At 38.7% G+C, this 19,135-nt stretch overlaps 1 protein-coding gene across 2 annotated transcripts in view; it reads right to left on the bottom strand.

Annotated features, from left to right (window-relative positions):
* Positions 1-19,135, bottom strand: part of KCNIP4 (potassium voltage-gated channel interacting protein 4) — a 1,115,920-nt gene that overhangs the window by 629,771 nt on the left and 467,014 nt on the right. The gene's annotated exons all lie outside the window — the stretch shown is intronic.

Genomic DNA, 19,135 nt, shown 5'->3' with positions numbered 1-19,135 from the left:
CAAATTTTAGCAATGGTCAAAAAGCAGAGAAAGAAGCCAATAAGAGGGAAGTCTACAACCTGACAACTTACAGGTATGTCTTTTACCTTAAGGGAGTATAGGTGACTATTTCAAAGCCATGTTCATGTATATCCCATGAAATATCAACATCAATCCTGAATATCTGTATTCGTAAATCCCTTCCCAAATTCCAGTGGAATGCTAAATGAAATTCAGTATAGCTAAACAAGGAAAACCCTGGGTATGAGAGTTCTTCCATATTGTTCGTGGATTACAGCAGACACAGCTGGCTAACTAATTAATGCAATGCTCATCTCTAATTTTTCCTCACCTACCTCCACTATAGAGACTGTATAGAAGCTCCACATCTTGCCAGACTGCCTTGCAAATGGGATGGTCATGTGACACAATCCTGGCCAAAAGGATGTAAACAGAAGTCTGCAGGATTGCTGATGGAAGTTAGTGCTTTCTGATAAATGGGACTGACTGGTCAGAGCAGACACTTCCCTTCTCTTTTCTTGCCTTGAGTATGAATGTTTTGCCTGGAATTGAGGCAGACATCTTGCGAGTGTGGGTGGAAGATGCTCCCAAGAGATACCAAACCTTGCCTCCAATATGGTTGATCCGCAAAACCAAATGAATAGCAGTCAGACTTCTTGGTATGTGAGGAACTTAAGCTGTACTTGTTTAAGGCAGTATTGGTTTGGTTTTCTGTTAGAAAGGAGGTTCATATCTAATATACTGATTGGTGGAGCATTCTTTTCACAGTCCACCCACATCACTTTATAAGCAAACATCTGTTAGTATCTCTACCTCTCTTATGCCTGAGCTTGGCAAATCACATCCATGTTCAGAGTTCTCAAATACTTTGGAAAATCCAGTCAACTTGCTTATTCTCTGACCCAATTACAAAGGAAAATGAAAGCATTAAATTTAGAACCCTCATTAAGACAACTAAAATAGAAGAAAATAAGACTTCCAAATTCACTAATACCCAGCGTAATAAAGTTGCAGTATTGTTAATCATGCAAGCAATAGAAGCTCATATGTAGGTAATATATTTAGACTATGAATTTGAACTAGGGAAATATGTGTATTTATAAGTACAGCCTTTATATGTGTTCACTATAATGAAAATAACCTTTTCTCAGGTAATCTACTGAATAGAAGTGCAGATCAATAGACCTAATGCAGAAACCATTTCAGGAAATATCAGAAGCTATCAATTCTCAACTAATTGGAAGATTGTTTTGCTAAGTGAATGGCTGTAAAATCCCAATGATGAAATCACTGTAATCATTTTATTTGTCCTATTCTCTGGAGGAATTTTAAACAAAGCCTGCCGTGATTGCTTTGTTATTTTGAAACTGCCTGGTAATTTTCCAGTGTATTAAAAGACATTCAGTATTGACACTGGTAGGGCAAAAAAATTGGGTGCCTGCCTGATGGAACTGCTCATTTTCAGTTAACATAATTACTCTGTATTAACACATCTGCTATTTAAACAGTGTCACACTTTCAGGATTTTTTTGGCAAATAATTAACTTGATGGGATCATACATCTCTATTCAACTTGAATAAATATCAGAATCATTTCTATATTGTGAAAATGTGCTAAGTCTAATTAAATGATTAGGTTTGAGCTGTTTAGTGTCAGTAACATAACTCAATTTCATGACCTCCTGGAATGAAGCAAAACAAATCAAAACCAAGAGTCTAATTCCTAGAGTGTATACCAATTTATGTGATATTGGAAAAATACAAAAAGAAAATCAAAAGATGTAAAATATTTTTCCCAAGACCTCAAACACTGTTTTATATTATGAAATGTGCAATCAGTATCAAAGGCTGTCAAAATAATCTTCCTTGCCCATAGATTTGACCACATTCTATTCTCAAACCTCCAGGGCTGCCTGTCACCTTCTGTATCAGATTTAAATTATTCTTACTGCTTCAGGCACTTCCATCTGCCCTTGTTTACAATGCCTTTCTCAATTTCCCTTTCTCCATTGTCCATTTGCTAGAGTCCATCTAATTCACAGGACTTTTTATATTAAAATATAATTGATTGGAAGAAGGATGTACTAAAAGTCAGAAAGTACAGAACTTGAGCAAATTATATAACCTCCTTAAATCCTTTCTTTCCCCCATAAAAAAAAATGAACAGATTTTTCCCAACTGTATCTTTCTATTACAACCACTCATCCTTCTATGATTACTTTCAAATCTATTGTACATTCCTCTTCATTTCAAACAGTTTGTCAGATCAAGATAGAGGATCTGAGGATGAATGGCAAGGTAGGTTTGGAGGATCTGGGAAAAGATCTAACATTTATTGAGCATCAAGTCTACTGACAACTTTACTTCATTACTTCATTTTAAAAGTGCCTGCAAATACCTACTGGAAAAAGTAAGATATTTAAGACCAGATCTGCTTTCTATTGCTTACAAACTTATGATTTACTTTTCTTTTTTACTATATTTTTTGTTGTTAGTTTTAAAATTTATCCTCCCCCCCTTTTTTCTCTTTTTTTTTGCATTATTGCTGAGATCAGGATATTGTTCTCACTGGTGCTGTCTTCAACTCCAGGCCCTACCAGTGAGAGATTAGAACTGACAAACTGAGTCAGAGGCTACCATGGACACCCTTTTCGTGAGGTTTTGCAGAGATCCCCGGGAGGTAAAAGACTGAGTCCCTTAATAACTGTCCCTTCTTAGAATGTATGGTTCATGATGTCAACATTAATCTAAAAGCCCTCATTGATTTTACCAACTGGGGACATAAAATCAGTTATACTTCAAGAATGAGGGCCCATAGTCACTTGGTTTTTTCAATAGAGCTGTTTATTTTTGTTATGTCCAAGTCCTTTCCTCCCATTCTCTTTTGAATTTACTCCAGTCCAAAACTTCTAGCAAAGTCAACAATGATGGCTACATTGCTAAATATAAGAGCTAACTTTCAGTCTTTATCTTACTTGGCATACCAGGGACATTTGACCCAGGTGACCACTTTCTTTCCTAACTAATCTTTGTTTCCTTATCTTAGCTAACAGTTACCTGATTTCTTCCATTCTTATTGATGGCTCCTCTGCTCAATAGATTTGGAAAAGTTATTTTCCATATCTGTGCCTATGTTTATCATCTATAAATGAATTTGAAAACAATCTTTCCTTTAAATACTCATAGGAATATTATAAGGATCAAATAAAAGCATGTAAAGATATTTGAAATTTTTTAACTGTCTTACATATATAGGTTTGCATATTTTTCATGAAGATATTTCATTAAGATTCTACCATGTGCTAATCACTATTTATGTTTATTTCAGGTTATTATTTTGCAAATAATTTTGTATTTGCAAAAGTGAGACTTCAGGGCATTAAAGTTTAGCTATTTTGCTACACATGAGGATAAATGAATGGTTTTACATACAGAGCAAAAATGGCATAATAGTGAATGTAAATGGCCTAAGAGAGGTATTTCATCCATAGAAAAGAATGTTTACTTTTTTGAAGAAGAATGGAAACTGAATAGAGAGGATTTCCTTAGACCTGTGATAACAGCACGTGGTTCTTCGTAATGTGAGGCTACTTTACATTCTGTAGTTACTGTTTTTCCTGACGAACAGTACCACTTTCCCATTCTGGCATCTTTTGGCTGACAGAAGCAGTAGCAAAAGGTGAAAGATCAGTGGTAAGAAACAGTGGTTTATGCCATTTGTAAAATATGATCACAGACTCAAACATCCATGGTGGCATAATATCCCAGAAAATATTCTAATGCAAGTGAATCCAACTCCATGGGTAGTAAAAGAGATGAGTCAGAAAAATAGTTTTGAATCTGGGTTTCACTATAAACATATTGTTGCTTATCCTCTTGGTTCTTGATTTTCCTTACTTATAAAACAGAAATAATCAAACTCCTAATATTGCAAAGTTGCTTGAAGAATGAAAAGCATGTGAATATTCTTTACATGTTCGCATCTGTACAGCACTTACTGGTAACTATTTTTTTTGCAGCAGGGACTAGAACTGAAAAATGACTCCCCCACCCCCAACAATGACAAATGAAAGATTCCTTAATGAAGGCGCGTCGCAGAGTCACAGCATTACCCAATATACCAGTGGTGTGCTAACAGTAATCACAAAGACCTTAAGGTGGGCTCTGTGATTTTTACAAAAGGCTATGTGGGAAAATATTGTGAAAACATCTTTGCTGGTAACAACTTGCTGGCACAAAACAGTTTTCAAATCAATTTTCAGCCCAAAGTCAAGTGAAGATTGGAGAAAAAGGAAACATCAAGAGAGCAATTTTTAGGGCATCTGAACATATAGTCAAGATGGTTGAGGATTCTTCCTCAATTAAAATGAAAGGTAATAATTTCTTACCAAAACTAAACTGATTGAAATATGAATTTAATATGTTGACCGCTGAATAAAAAATAAAAATTAAACAGATACTCCTTTCTCTAACCTAGCAGCTAACATAGAGAATTGACTCCCTAACCATTTGATTGAATCCACTGGGGATTTAGGCATTGAGAGAATCTGTGATCAGTGCACATGTTGAAAAGAAGCCAGAGAATTTCAAAAATCAACACTTTAAGAGGAAAAAATAAAAATGTAGAATTCTACCAAAAGATACCACTGTACTGAAAATTCTATATTTTAAATTCTGGTAGGCAGCTAAAAGACTGTACATCCAAGATCCAGCCCATGTGAAAGGGCGAGAAAGAAGGCAGAAGATGCCAGGAAAGAAGAGTCCTGAAGAGTAAAGAGTATAAATTTCTGGAAAGGGACAAGCCTTTTTGACCTGAGTCAGCACTGGTGTTCGGTGGCTGGGTGTTTGGGCTCTATCACCACACTGCCTCGGTTCCTACCCTGTCTTACACATGTAGCAATGAGTGACTTATTTAACCTGAATGGGGATACTAACAATAACCCTGCCCTTACAGGGTGGTTTGGACAATACCCCCTGTGCAAAAGAGACCAACTCAGAGAGAAGACAGAGAGAGCCTCACTTGGTTCTATTAACATTATTTGACAGTATAATTCACTGGAGACACAGCCTGATCGAATCCTGATTCATCACCATGACTTCAGGATAAAATGTTTCTGATGCTAAGACACCCTCATCCCTTTTTGTAACATAGGTAATGAGTCAATCTCAAGTGCTCAAAACAACACCTGGAACAAATATAGCATCTGATACATCTGATATTTATCATGTGCTTATATTTGTGTTACATTCACAATATAGTAAATGTAAATGTCCTAAGAGAGAATTATGTTAGTAAATGGAGAAAGAAACATAGAACTATGTTTCTTCAGAGGAGTCAGAGCACGGGAAGAAAGCCAAAGCTTCTGCTATCTCTAAAAAAAAAAAAGAAGAAGAAGAAGAAATTCTTTTTGCAAAGCCTTTTAAAATATTTTAAATAGTTAAAGCCATGGAAGTTCCCAGTGTGAAGAGACTGTATTCCTTAGTGAAGGGAATACATACTTTTGTTATTTTAATTAATACTAATAAACCTGTTTCATTTTGGATACGTGCTTATTCAAGAGGGAAAATCATTTTCAAAATTAGACACCAGGGCTGCCCATAGTTTAGGTAACTTTTAGCCAGTAATGCACTATCTTCTACTGCCTGTGGCTGTCACTTTAGAACTGTAGATGCAAAGAGAAGGTCCCTTGTTGCTGAGCGGCAGAGATGCATCTCACAGGATGTGTGAATCTGCTGTCCTGACAGAATGCACAGGCTTGAGGGGGAGACAATGGGAGAAATATTTACAACTTCTAAGATCCCTTCCAATGTTGAGATTTCATGATTATCTGAAAGAGGATAATGGCTTAAAATGCAGGGTAAAAATGATTATAAGAAAGTATAATACCTATTTATTGAATCTTTTATAGGGAACAGGCAGATGGGTTGATGCCTAATGAACATAATCTTGTTTAATTCCTACATCAATCCTTAGAGGATGGGTTTTATTAACCTCACTGTATAGATAAGAACCCCGAGTCACAATCTGGGGATATCTTTGCAGAAGACCAAATAACTGCAAAACTGAGAGTCCAATCCAGGTGCCTCGCCCTCAAAGGCTCCCACTCTACAATGTGCGACTTGCTTGAGCCCCTCATCTGCACCAGTCCCACCCTCTGCCTCAGACAGCTCATTCAAGCCTCTTAACATGTCACATGTCACAAGTGAGGGGACTGAGGGCACACACAATCCCCAGAATGCATATTTGGCATTATCAGCAACGCAATAAACGATACCTTGTAGCTTTTCGTTTTCAGGCCATGAGGAATGTGTTCTCTAACTTGCTGATTGAATGTGGTTGCCATCTCCTTTCAGCTGCAAAGCCTTCTATCTTCGAGGCAAGGTCCTATCACTCACCTGCTGGTGAATCTGGGTAGTTTCTTTTTCAGTAGCCTCCTTTTCCGCATCTGAAAACAATGACTTCTAAGGGTTGTGATGTGAATTCACTAAGTTCAGTATGTTAAAGTATTAGAGTAATATCTAGGACATAAACACTCAAAAACATTAACTATTGCTGTTGTCACAATTATCGTTGACCTAGAAGATACCAGAATATATTTTCTCACCATGTGGTTTTAGAGCACTGCCTTGGAACCTCCTAGGGCAGCACACCTCAAACGTTAGACTGTTTGCTAGGTCTAGGGTGGAGCCTGAGATTTCGCTTTTCCCACAGGCTCCCAGGGGGTGCCAGGGCTGGACGGGGTCACACTTTGAGTAGCAAGAGCTAGGGTACTTTATGAACAGCAGATTCAGGGACCCTGCTTCAGACTCTGGGGAGGCAGCCTAAGAGACTAAATGTTTTAACTCACTCTCAAGGAGATTCTAAGGCACACTCCTTGTGAAGGCCGTGACAGAGCCTCAGTTGGTTCTATTAACACTATTTGACAGTATAATTCACTGGAGACACAGCCTGATCGAATCCTGATTCATCATCATGACTTCAGGATAAAATGTTTCTGATGCTAAGACACCCTCATCCCTTTCTGTAACATAGGTAATGAGTCAATTTTCCAAACAAAGTAGATAATCTTTCTCCATTTACTAACATAATTCACAAAATACTAAGGAACATTAGAACAGGCATCCTTCTGCAAGCTCTACTAAGCAGTAGTTTTCTAGCACAAATATTAGGGGCAATAAAGAATTTCATTCAAGGTTGACAGCTCGAGTTAACAGTTTCTATTTTATAAGGATGTTTTCTTCTTCTCCCTGTTCCATAAGCATTTTTTTTTCATAGAGCACAGTTTTTATAGATTCTTTTGGTTCAATTTCCAGCAGTTTAAACTTAAAAATGCAGTTGATTCAAAGGGATACAGAGGTAGGAGTGCAGAGGAGATTTGAACACTCAGGTTCTGAGCGGGGCGCTGACCAGGGCAGCTCATGGGGGGAGCAGCCACCCTCGTCTGTGCAGAGCCTCCCCCGTGCTGGCACTGAGAGTCCCGAGTTCTGGAATTCCCTCAGTCCTAGGCAAACAGGGATACTTGCTAACCCTAGGGGGAACTTGCAGTAGGCTTTTTATCTAGCAATTAATGTCCATCTGATTCCATTGCTTCTATTTCTCCTAAATGGAATGGATTGGATCAGATGTGTCTACTCCTGGCCCAATAAGCTAAAGAATGCAGTGTACCACTCCCGTCCACCCCACCCCCGCAGCTGTGAGGAGGATTCACCCCTGTGCAAAAGAGACCAACTCAGAGAGAAAACAGAATCGAGGCAGAGACCCACAGCGGTTCTATTACAATCTCTCAGAAGGCGTCATCCGGGCGCCCTGCTTTGGCTCTGGCTTTTCCGAATGCACCAGTGAGCCATGATCCACTAAAATCAGCCATGCCTCGCTAGACCACAGCAGAAAGTTTGACTGTGATAGAAAACAATTAAAATGTGACTGACATCCACTATGCACTTACCCTAGGCACTTACTCTATACAATTAACTGATAAAGAGATGATAGATAAATAGACAAATTTATCAAAGAACCCCACTCATGTAGAATCTACATATTCATGTAACTAGTGAGGGGACTGGAGCTTCCTTCAGTTCACAGGCTAGGAGGTGAATTAAGATCTTCTGGTTCTAAGCCACTAACTTTTCCACAACACCCTTTCTTTCTTTTCTTCCCATCTTCCCTTTTTCTCTCTGGTTCTCTGCCCCTCTCTATAGGATCATATGTGTATGAAAGTCTTAGAGACATCATCTTATGTATATTTACCTATTCCTATAGATGTAGATGTGTACCCTTACCAAACAGGATTTTTGGTAAGGATTTTCCTCTATTAGGCTCAGAGAGAATAAATGAGTGGGTTAAATGGGAAATTAAGAGCAGCAAATGGAAAACTTTTGACCCTGCAGATTTAACTCAAATCGTTTGATGCTCTCTCTTGTCCCCTTTGCACCCTGTATCACTCTGTCAGACTTTGGAAAGCCTCATTATCTGTTGGTTAACACAGATAGAAGAAAACTGACCAGGTGTCTATAGCTGCAATAACGGTGATAAAATTTCTTCAGTCTTCTCTGCACAAGGCATTTGATAAGCCTTTTATATGGTATTTGCCCTCAAATAAATAAACTTAGTCTTAAAGATACAAAGTAATTTCCTAAACCCACTGAACAACAAAAAAAGGCAGAGCCAACATTTGAATCTAAATCCATCTTCCCCAAAGGACTTTTTTCTTTCCGGTTTGCCAAACTACATGCTGCAGTCAGATTAGGATTTCCTTACATATTTTATAGTCTAAGCCAATTTGAATGATGGTACAGCATTTCTCCAAACTGTCGTTATGCTGTTACTTGTATGTGTAAGTACAATTATATCATACAGCTTGGTTTGATTTTTATCATATTAATCTATTACCCAACAATATAGCTTTTTTTTTACTTTTCAATGAACTCATTCTTTACAAGTAAGCCTTGTCCTAGAAATAAAACCCATGACATCATAAATGTGACCCACTTGTTATGTAATTTCTAAAACACAACAACATAAGCATACAAAAATCTTTAAATTCATTTCCTTCTTATGGCAAGGTTCAGATGGCTAAACATTACCTAAAATGGCTATTTTTATATTATAGAGTTCTCTGTCAACTTGTTAAAAGAAGGGTTGATATCTTCTTTCTATAATGCTCTTTTGTAGATGCAAATAATTTTTAAAAAGGAGTTCACAAGACTCTTGGTCTGGGGAAACTTTCTATTTGCTGCTTTCAGTTTGGAGTTGCTCTTAGGATGCATATGATTTGCTTTCCACGAGAAGCAGATCCGCTCAGAAGGCTTTTCTGTGGTCGGCTAGCCTGACCCAGCCTTGACAGCTCCATGTAAATGTGCTTCGCTCAGATTTTTGCGAGGCACCTCTCATTTTGCCCATATAGCTTGAGTAGTTGTCCTATTGTAGATTTTATTTAGTTTATTTTATGAGATGAATTACAGACTATGTGCTATTCAGGGATTTGCAGATTCCCGAAGATGTCCCAGTATGTTGTTTAAAAACTCCAAGGGATACCTTTTCCTATGATACTCTTTGGCTTACCCCCAAGGGGTCCAGGCTATCCTGAGCTTTTCCCACATCTCCTCCTCTGACAGAATATTTTCAATCAATCAAATTCTGAATCTGGTGATTTCTTTGGCCTTTGCACATATCCTCTTCAAGTGTGTGAAGAAACAACTTTTCTTTTGTATCTAACTTTTGTTAGATTCTACTCTCCTTCGATTTTACTAAGTCTTCCTTATAACAGAAATCTCTCACATAGTGGTGTCTAGGATTCTTCCTTCGCTTCCATCTTCATTTCCCACTGAAGGAATCAGGTCTCAGCTTATGATCATTGGTTATTTGCAGTCACTTCTCCTGGACCTGACAGAGCTCTGGGCTGTATTCCATGATTTGTTTTAATTCCCTGTTGTCAACTTGCTGGCCCTTTCTCTTTACCATCCTGCCAGGTTTAATGCCTTTCAGCATGCCAGCTATGTTTTTCAGAATTTTTCCAAAATGAAATGAAAAATCAAATCTCTAGCTCCCAATTCTCAGTAAACAATTTTTTTCTCAGATAAATCTTCACCATCATTTACTGTCTCAATTCCTCATCTTCTGGCCTTCTCCCTCCATAATAAGGACCCCATAAAACAATCAGAAATGGTTCCATCTTAATAAGAAAGCTCTTTTGGTATTAGGGTGATAGGGCTAGAAAAGAGTGGAGTGTAAGCAATGCAAGACTAGCTCATTCATGCAAACGAAATCACATTACCTGGCTAGCATCCCTCTTTCCTGTAGACCTGCCTCTTGTAGAGGGTAAAGGCAGATGGAAGATGCTGGAGTATACAGAGCTGGCATATGGCTGTTCCAAAACAAGGTTAATCAAAAGCAAATGTCTGCACCATCTGATATGGGGGACTGAGGGGATGTACTCCTTCATTGCTCTATGGAAAAAGGGAACACCTTCTCAAATATGACATTCCTTATACTACATAAAGACACAAAAATAAAAGAATCACTATTCATGCTCAATTTTCATCTGTCTTAGTAGCCTATGACCTAAGTTCTTGTCCTTCATTTCACTCCCTATGTGCCCATCCTACATATTGATGCCATGATAAACTTATTACTGTAAATTTGATCACATCTATGTTCTGCCTAAAACCTGCCACCTATGACCTAGAACAGTGAATACTTCATCATAAAGTTCAGCTGATTGGCAAGAGCATTATATGAGAATTATATGAAAAAGGCAGTGTCTTTAAATCAACAGCCACACTGACCAGCCTCACATTAAGTTCACGATCACTACTAAGAAAGCCCTCAGTGCTACCTGGACATCAGACCACATTACTCTCATTCAGTCTCCCACTCCCTAGACAACTGGTTCATGTTGTCCCTCACGTCTGATTTCTCATACTCATCCCATTCTCATTCTCAGCTTAAAACCTCCAGAGAAAATAGAATCAATCTGAAAGGAAATTCCTTTCTTTTCACCGCTACAATTGCTCGCATATCTTAATCTACACTCAGATACCTCTTTCCTTTCCAGATCTGCTACTAGGGAAGACCAACCCCTCCACCTATGCACAAGACTCCATTTCCTCTCACCTGCTCTTCCCCGGGCATGGTCACTTTTCTCATCAACCTATGAGCATGGTTGTTACTCTCTCTTCATATCCACCACCTTGATCACCACCATCATCACCATCAGCATTTAAACCTCACTTATTTTCATTTGCCCACCAGCTACTGCCCCAAACTCCTCAAAAGAATTTCTGTGGTCCCTCTCTTCAGTTCCTTTACTCTTATCAGGCTGTCACTTCCATACTCACTAAAACTGCTCTTATTAGAGTCACTAGTGACAGCCACTTTTCCTAAATCCCGTGGCTGCTTCTCAGACTTAGGCTTACCTGACCACTTAATCAGGTTGAACTCTCCATCTTCCTAGAAATGCATTCTTCATTTGATGTCTATGACATCAAACTACATTAATATTCCTATTTTCTCCATGGCTGTTCCTGTTGTCTTATTTGGGCTTTCTCCTCACCTGTACAAGCTCTTAACGAAGCAGTACCCCAGGGACTAGGCTTTGGACTTTTCTGTCTATGCTCACTCCCTTTCTGGTCTTTTCCTGTCTCATGGGGTTGAACATGTAAATGGTGACAACTCCTAGAAGCCTGACTCCATCTGGGACCTCTCCCTTGCCTTCTAGACCTACATGGTGATTTGCGTGCATGGCATCTCCATTGGAATGGCTCAGATTTATCAAGTTTAAATGTGAGCTCCGGATAATCACACTCCAAAATCCCCTCCTTCTTCAGCTTTCCCCCATCTCAGTATAGGTGAATCATCCTACCTGCACAAGCCAAACACTTTCGTAGCCTTATTTTCCGGTCTTCTCTCTCACTCCACATCTGTCTATGAGCTGATCATCTCAGAACAACCTTAACACTATATATTCAGGTTCCAAACGCTTTCATCGCCCGTTACTTTCACTTTACACTGAGCCTTGTGCACCTCAAGCTTGAATTCCTGAAATAACTTTCCAGTTGGTCTCTGCCTGAAGCTTGTCCTCTTTAATATACTCTCTGTAGAGGGGCCACAGTGGTCCTGTGCAAACACAAATCTGACAATATCAGTTCTCTGGTCCAACCTTCCCAGTGGTTTCTAATACCACTAATAGCGAAAGCTAAAATCTTAAAAAGATTTGCCAAGGCCTTGTATGATCTGGTCTCTTCTGACCCTCTGACTTTCTCATCTCTTCTTTCTTGCTACCATGCCGTTCTAGCTCTTAGTCAAATTTGCAGGTATCCTGCTACCTCAGGGCCTTTGAACATATTGCTTCCTCTGCCTGAATACTCTCCCTCCCACCCTGCATCTGTCTAATTTGCTTTCTCACCTTTGGTTCTTACCCAGATGCCATCTTTTCAATGAGAACATATTTACTTGCAAAACCCCTTGTTGAATCCTGTTCTGCTTAATTTTTCCCCCAGAACTTGTCATTACCTAATTCACTTTAATCTTGCTTAGTTAGTTTATTGTTGGTCTGCTCCACTGGGGCATAAGGAGCATGAGGGCAGGACTTTCATATCCTCAGTGCCTGGGGCATTACTTACTAGGTGAATAGAACACACTCAACAAACATTTGATAAATTAAGATGAATGCATTCATGAATATATGAAAGTAAGGGAAAATTTGTAAATGCCAACTTAAGCAAATTGATTTTCTGCAAGATTTCTTAGAGCTCTTTAATTTGATAATGCAGTTTACATATCTCCTGGGGGAGGATGGGGCAAACAAAATACCCAATATATCCCAAATACATTTTATTACTGGGTTCTCAGGGCATCTTTTGACATGTGTTCTTTAGACTTTATGCTACTCAAGATCTGGTTTGTGGACCAGTTCACTCTAGTCTGCAGTGAGAAAAAATACAGAAATTAATAAGAGTAAAAATTTTATAGCAACTTGACATGCTGCCAAGAATATTCTTAGTGGGCTGGTGTTCTGTTTCCTCATTTTTTCTAGAAATTCATTGTTAGGTTTTTAAATATCAGTTTGTGACAGATGAAAATTAATAACCAAAAATTCTTTTCCTTACCACAGATAATTTGAGAAGAAATTCCTTAAAGCACAGTTTGTAAAACAAATGTTAAAATCCAGAAGTTATAAAAAAAGAACTTTAAGATCCAGCCACCATTTTCGTTTCTAAGCTACTTTCTTGCCACTTCTCCTGAGCCAACCTATATGCCACTGAGTCACCTTGCTTTTCTCTGCTTACATTTATTCACCCTGTTTTTCTGCCTGATAAGCCTTTAATTTCTCCACCTGCCACACACTTCTATTTATCTTACAAAATTCAGTTCCAAAGGCTAATAGCTCCACAATGAATCATCAGATTCCTTTAATCCAGCTTTTGGTTACCTCTCTGTACTTCCATAGCTCTCCTGCAACCTTGTCCCAAAGTTAACACCCCCACTATCCTCAATCACTCCCTTTACCACAAACATGTACTGACCACCTGTGGTGTGTGAGGATCTATGATCTCACTGGCGAATATAAATAAGTCCAAACTCTTGCCCTTGGGAGTTCACTCTGTAGCAAACACATCACTCTGTAACAAAAGAAATCCTAGCAAACATAATGACTACCAAGTAATTATTCAGAATTTATTTTTAACAGCTATATTAAGATGTAATTCACATACTATATACCTGTACAACTCAAAAATTTGCAGTGTACTCACAGAGTTGTGTAACCATCACCACAATCAATTTTAGAGCATTTTTTTCATCCCCCAAAAGTTGGTCCCCAATAGCAGGTACTTTCCTTTCTCTCTCATCCTGTACTCCATCCCTGGGGAAACCATTAATCTACTTTCTGTCTCTATAGAACTACTCATTTGGGACACTCCTATGAATTATATTATAACAATATGTGGTCTTTTGCACCTGGCTTCTTTCACTTAGAATATTTTTCAGGGCTCAACTATTTCATAGTATGTATCAATACTTTATTCCTGTTAATTGCCAAATAACACTCCACTATATGGATATGCCATGTTTAATGTATTCATTCAACAGCTGATAGACATTTAGTTTGTTTCTACTTTTGGCTATTAGTAATAATACTGTTATCCACCTTCATATACAAATTTCACATAGAAATATGTTATTTCTCTTGAATATATACGTAAGAGGAGAACTGTTGGCTCACATGACGTAGTAGGTTAAATTGCACCTCCCCCCACCCAACAAGACATATCTAATCCCCCAGAGTCTGTGAATGAGAAATGATTGCAGGTGTAGTTAAATGCAGCATCTTGAGATGAGATCATCTTGGATTACCTGGATGGGCCTAAATCCAATGACAATATTCTTATAAGAGACAGAAAACGACAAAACGCAGAGGAATAGGCCAATCTGGATGTATTTTTTTCCCTTGCCTAATTTCCCCTGCTAGAACATCTAGAAAATGTCACATAAAAGTGGCAACAGAAGACATCTTTGTTTTCCTGATACTAGAGAGAAATATCCTATTTTTCACCATTATGTATGATGTTAGCTGTAGTTTTTATAGATGCCCTCTATCAGGCTGAGAAAGTCCCCATCTATTTCTAGTTTGCTGAGGGATTTTATCATGAAAGGATGTTGCATTTTGTCAAATGCTACTGCATTTTTTGAGATGATCATGTGGGTCTTATCTCTTTTATTTTGTTGATAGGTTATTAGTAATTGATTTTTGTATGGTAAACTAACCTTGCATTCTTTGGAGAAATCCCATTTGTTCTTGGTGTGTAGTCTTTTTTATATATTGCTGGCTTTAGTTTGTAAAGGTAGGCATTCAAGCATTGTGGTTTGATTAAAATTTTATTGAAGATTTTTTTAACCTATTTTTAAGAGATACTGGTCTCTGGTTTTCTTTTTTTGCAGTGTCTTCATCAGATTTTACAATCATTATAAGAGTGGTCCCTATAATAGGTTGGAAATTGTTCCCATACCTTCTACTTTTTGGAATAGTTTGTGAAGAATTGTAAGTAATTCTTCTTTAAATGTTTGGTAGAATTCACCAATGGAGTCATCTGAGTCTGAACTTTAGATTGTGGGTAGTTTTAAAATTATTAATTCACTCTCATTACTTATTATATGTCTAGTATGTTCCTTAATCCCCACATGATTTGTGAATTTCCATGTCTTTGCTATTGATTTTTTTTCCTTTGTAGTCTAAGAACATACTTTGCATGATTTCAATCTGTTTACATATTTTTGTGGCTTATTTTATGTCCTAGCATATGGTCTGTCCTGGAGAATGTTCCAGGGCACTTGAAAAGAATGTGTATTATCCTGTTTTGGGGTACAGTGTCTTAGATACATTAGTTCTCATTGATTTATAGTGTATTCAAGTCTTCTACTTTTTTGGTGATCTTCTGAATAGTGCAGAATTTATTTTTAATTTTAATAAATACATTTTTTTTAATTCACCTTATTTTTCCATTTCTCATACAAGGAGTATGAACAACATTCTTCTACCACCAGAAGAAAAAAATAAGTAGCTATTTTGGATACCTATGACTCAGAGTTTGTAGTAGAATGTGCAATTACTAAATTCCTTCCCTTGAGAGCTCTCTGAAGATTCACTTTGACAGACTGCTGTAGGGAGGGGTAGATTGTCAGACCCACTCTCCTACTTTAAGCAGAGACCCCCTTGGGAAAACACAGATGTAGAGTGCCACTGCTTTTGCTCTTTTGGAAGATGAACACACTCATTTATTTGGTCATTCATGAGAAATGAATTAAATGCCTTCCATGAGCCAGGCACCAGATTGCTTATAGTAGGATTTACTATTATGTAAAAAATCTGAGAAGCGATCCCAGAGAAGGCAGCTAAGAATAAGAACCTGGCGTGATCATAGGGGTATGAGTTTTGCCCTTCCAGATTAAAATGTTGTTATGGCTGCTTTCCATTCACAAGGTTAACTACAATTCCCCCTTTCCTACAAGTCACTGGGGATCAGAACTAGGTTTATTCAACTTTGATCAGTTTGGCAGGGTAATGTCCAGTGTCCTGCCCTTCATCTCCAACTTACACCTGCCCCTCCCAGCTCTGTTAAACTGACTTGCTTTCTATCTTAAAGCAGAAAGATCTCTGGATACCAACAGATCTAAGTACAAAATCTGACTCTAGAATTTACGAGATATGTGACATTGAGCAATCTAACTTCTGTGTTCCCTGGTCTTCTAGTCTGGAAGTCAGGCATAAGAACACCTCCTTCACAGGGTTGTAAAGAATGTTCAAATATGACAAGGTTATTATAGTACCTGGCATATAATAGGAACCCTCCAAAAATAGTAGCTTAAAACATACAAATCATAATTCTTAGCTTCTCATTCTGTTTTCTGCCTTTACACTCAAACTTAGCTAGTTGAGTTTATTCTGAAACCAAGACTGCTGACTCCTGCCAGCTCCTGCAAACAACGAACATTCTTCTAGGGAATAAAGAAAGGTAAGCTGAAAAGCTGAAGTGTTCCCTCTTACTATTTCTCTGGCTGTCCGCTGGAATTCCATGTGAATGAATTGACCATGTGGCCCCACACTGCGGCTTGGCATCGGCACCCTGCTCCTGCAGCCCTCATGCTCACCATGCTCCTTTGCCTTCTGCCCACTGCCTTGCAGGTCCTGTTCCCTGACACCAGGAACTTCTCCCTAGTTCTGTTACTTCTATATTTTCCTGTCTATTCACACTGCTGGGTCCCCAAACCCCTTGGAACTCAGCCCAGGCAAGTTATGGACAGCAAACACTGAACTCCAGGATCTTAACCACATGTTCATATTATGCAATGGATACATCCGACCTGTCTTGAGACACTTGAGGGAACTAGGAGTGACTCAACACTGACCCCACAGCCCCTTAATCTAGGCCAGATGGCAAATTGATCATTATCCTCATTCTGATGGATTTGTTTTTCCCCCAAATGAACTATTATAATTAATTATCTTCTATCTGGCATTTGATCAACAAATACCATCCATTAACTAACATTTTCACTGCCAATTCAGGGATAATTAATTATCACAGTGATAACCTGTGGCACTAAAATATTCTGAAATCACTTCAGGATACAGAGAATGAGAGAAAGTGAGAGTAAGAGAGAGAATGAGATTCAAAATAGTTTGAATCATGCTCAACACAGTCATAATATTAAAGGTTCAAAGTCTAATTTCTGTGATGTCCTGGAAACCCTGTCACACCTAGAAAAATACTCCACTTAACATCTCCAAATGGGAATCCCATCTAATATCAAGAAAATCAAGATTCATTAATGCTGGCTGGATCTTCTCCAAGAGGCACACCCTCATTCCTACCCTGAAGTCGTAATGTGGCCCATCCTGGGTATTGGGCAGTAGAGGTAAAGGGAACTCATCTAATGCTGGAAAAAATAACCTAGCAGTCACCATCACCTTACCTACCACCCTACCCTTTCCATGACCTTAAGGTGTTTTAGAATAATTAAAAATATCTTCTGAAATATGGCATTGCAAGGACCTAAATGGAAAAAAAAAAACAGTAAAACAAGCATGATACAATAACTTTTCTTTGGGGTTTCACATTATTTTTAATTTTTATTGCTTAAAGATTATTAATTCCATAATAGGATTAGTGCCTTATTGGGTACCTGGTAGGCATTCAAGGCATTGTGGTTTGATTAAGAAGACTATAGAAGGACATGTGATAAATGCCTGAATGAAGGGTCTTTCCAACTTGGAAGTTTACTCTGCTTTTCTATCAATTTAGATTTCCTGTGAGAGCTTTATGTGGTCTGCTTATTTACTCCTAGACATGATACCTCAGTGTGTGCATTTCCCCTGAGAACCGACACCTCCTTCTCAGTGAAGATGGTGCAAACTAAGAGTTAATGAATTAGAAAGACTGGGCCAGCTTCAAAACCAAGTAGTAAGTGGAAAGAAACAACGAAAGGTTTATATCTTCATGAACACAGCTTAGATAGAGCACCTCACAGAATTCACAGGAGACATGCCCAAAGAAGATACATGAATACATGATGAGAATATTGCAATTGGGATTTTGAGAGTCCTGGAATCCTGCTGTGTCCTATTGACTGTGACTTCTTTCTGAATACAGGGAGCGTGACATTTCCAAAAAGTCTGAAGGCCGTCATGACTCATTTCTGGCATTTCTGAGGCCCTCACCCATTTTGTTGTGTCAGATGGGCATGGTGTGTTGTTCAGGTTAAATTCTTAAATCCGGATGGCTTAGGGTTACTCACTGAGGATGTGGCCGCACTGGCAAAGAACCACAGAACTTTAGGAAGCCTGGTATCTCTTAAGTGTGGGCAGACACTCTGGTAGTGTCAGTGGACGCTGAAAGATCCTGCTACACACGAAGCTGGTACTATTGGCAACAAATACGGACACTCTGCCCTGAAAGATCTCCTGTGAAAGTTAGAAACAAGACCATCTTCCCATACAATTACTGGAATAAATATAGGGCTATTCAATCATGCCTGATTTCTTACAAGCCAGGTCCTAAGGGGATGAGAAGACATATTCCTGGATAGAATCAAAAGAGGAGAGAAAGCCAGGGGACCAAGATGAAGGACAATGATCAGTTACTAGAGGAATTAAAGTACATAGGAAAGACAGTAAACACCAGAAAGGAAGAAGAAGCCAAGTATGTGAGAAGGACCAGAGCTCATGCTCTTGCCTGGCAGTAGAAAATAATTTGTCCAGGCAAAGTCAAAGGGCAAGGCTTCTACTGCAAGGGGACCATCTTGGAGCAACACCCTGTGTTCCCAGCACAGAGCAGGCGAGAGAGACCCAGTCTCAAAAGGGAACAGTTCAGACCAAGAGAAAACTGAATGGGTTCTGCTTTGACCTCTCATCCTGTGCAGTACACCCAACCCTCTTGCATTGTAGACTCGCAATAATTCATCAACAGAGCAATGCAGGTTGTTTAGGTGGCTGTTCAAACTTAATAGTGTCCTAATTTTATGGGGACAGGAGTCATAGTGGTGGCTGTGTGCCTGTGGATATGGAGTCACCCTAGTGTTAAGAGGAAATCCACCATGAGCATTTCTCACTGCAGCCTTTAGTAAGATCTTAGAAACTGC

Source organism: Manis javanica, chromosome 5, assembly GCF_040802235.1.
Source record: "Manis javanica isolate MJ-LG chromosome 5, MJ_LKY, whole genome shotgun sequence".
In the NCBI taxonomy this organism is placed as follows: Eukaryota; Metazoa; Chordata; class Mammalia; order Pholidota; family Manidae; genus Manis; species Manis javanica.
The sequence above is the reverse complement of the archived record's forward strand: the minus strand, read 5'-3'. Positions and strand labels throughout refer to the sequence as shown.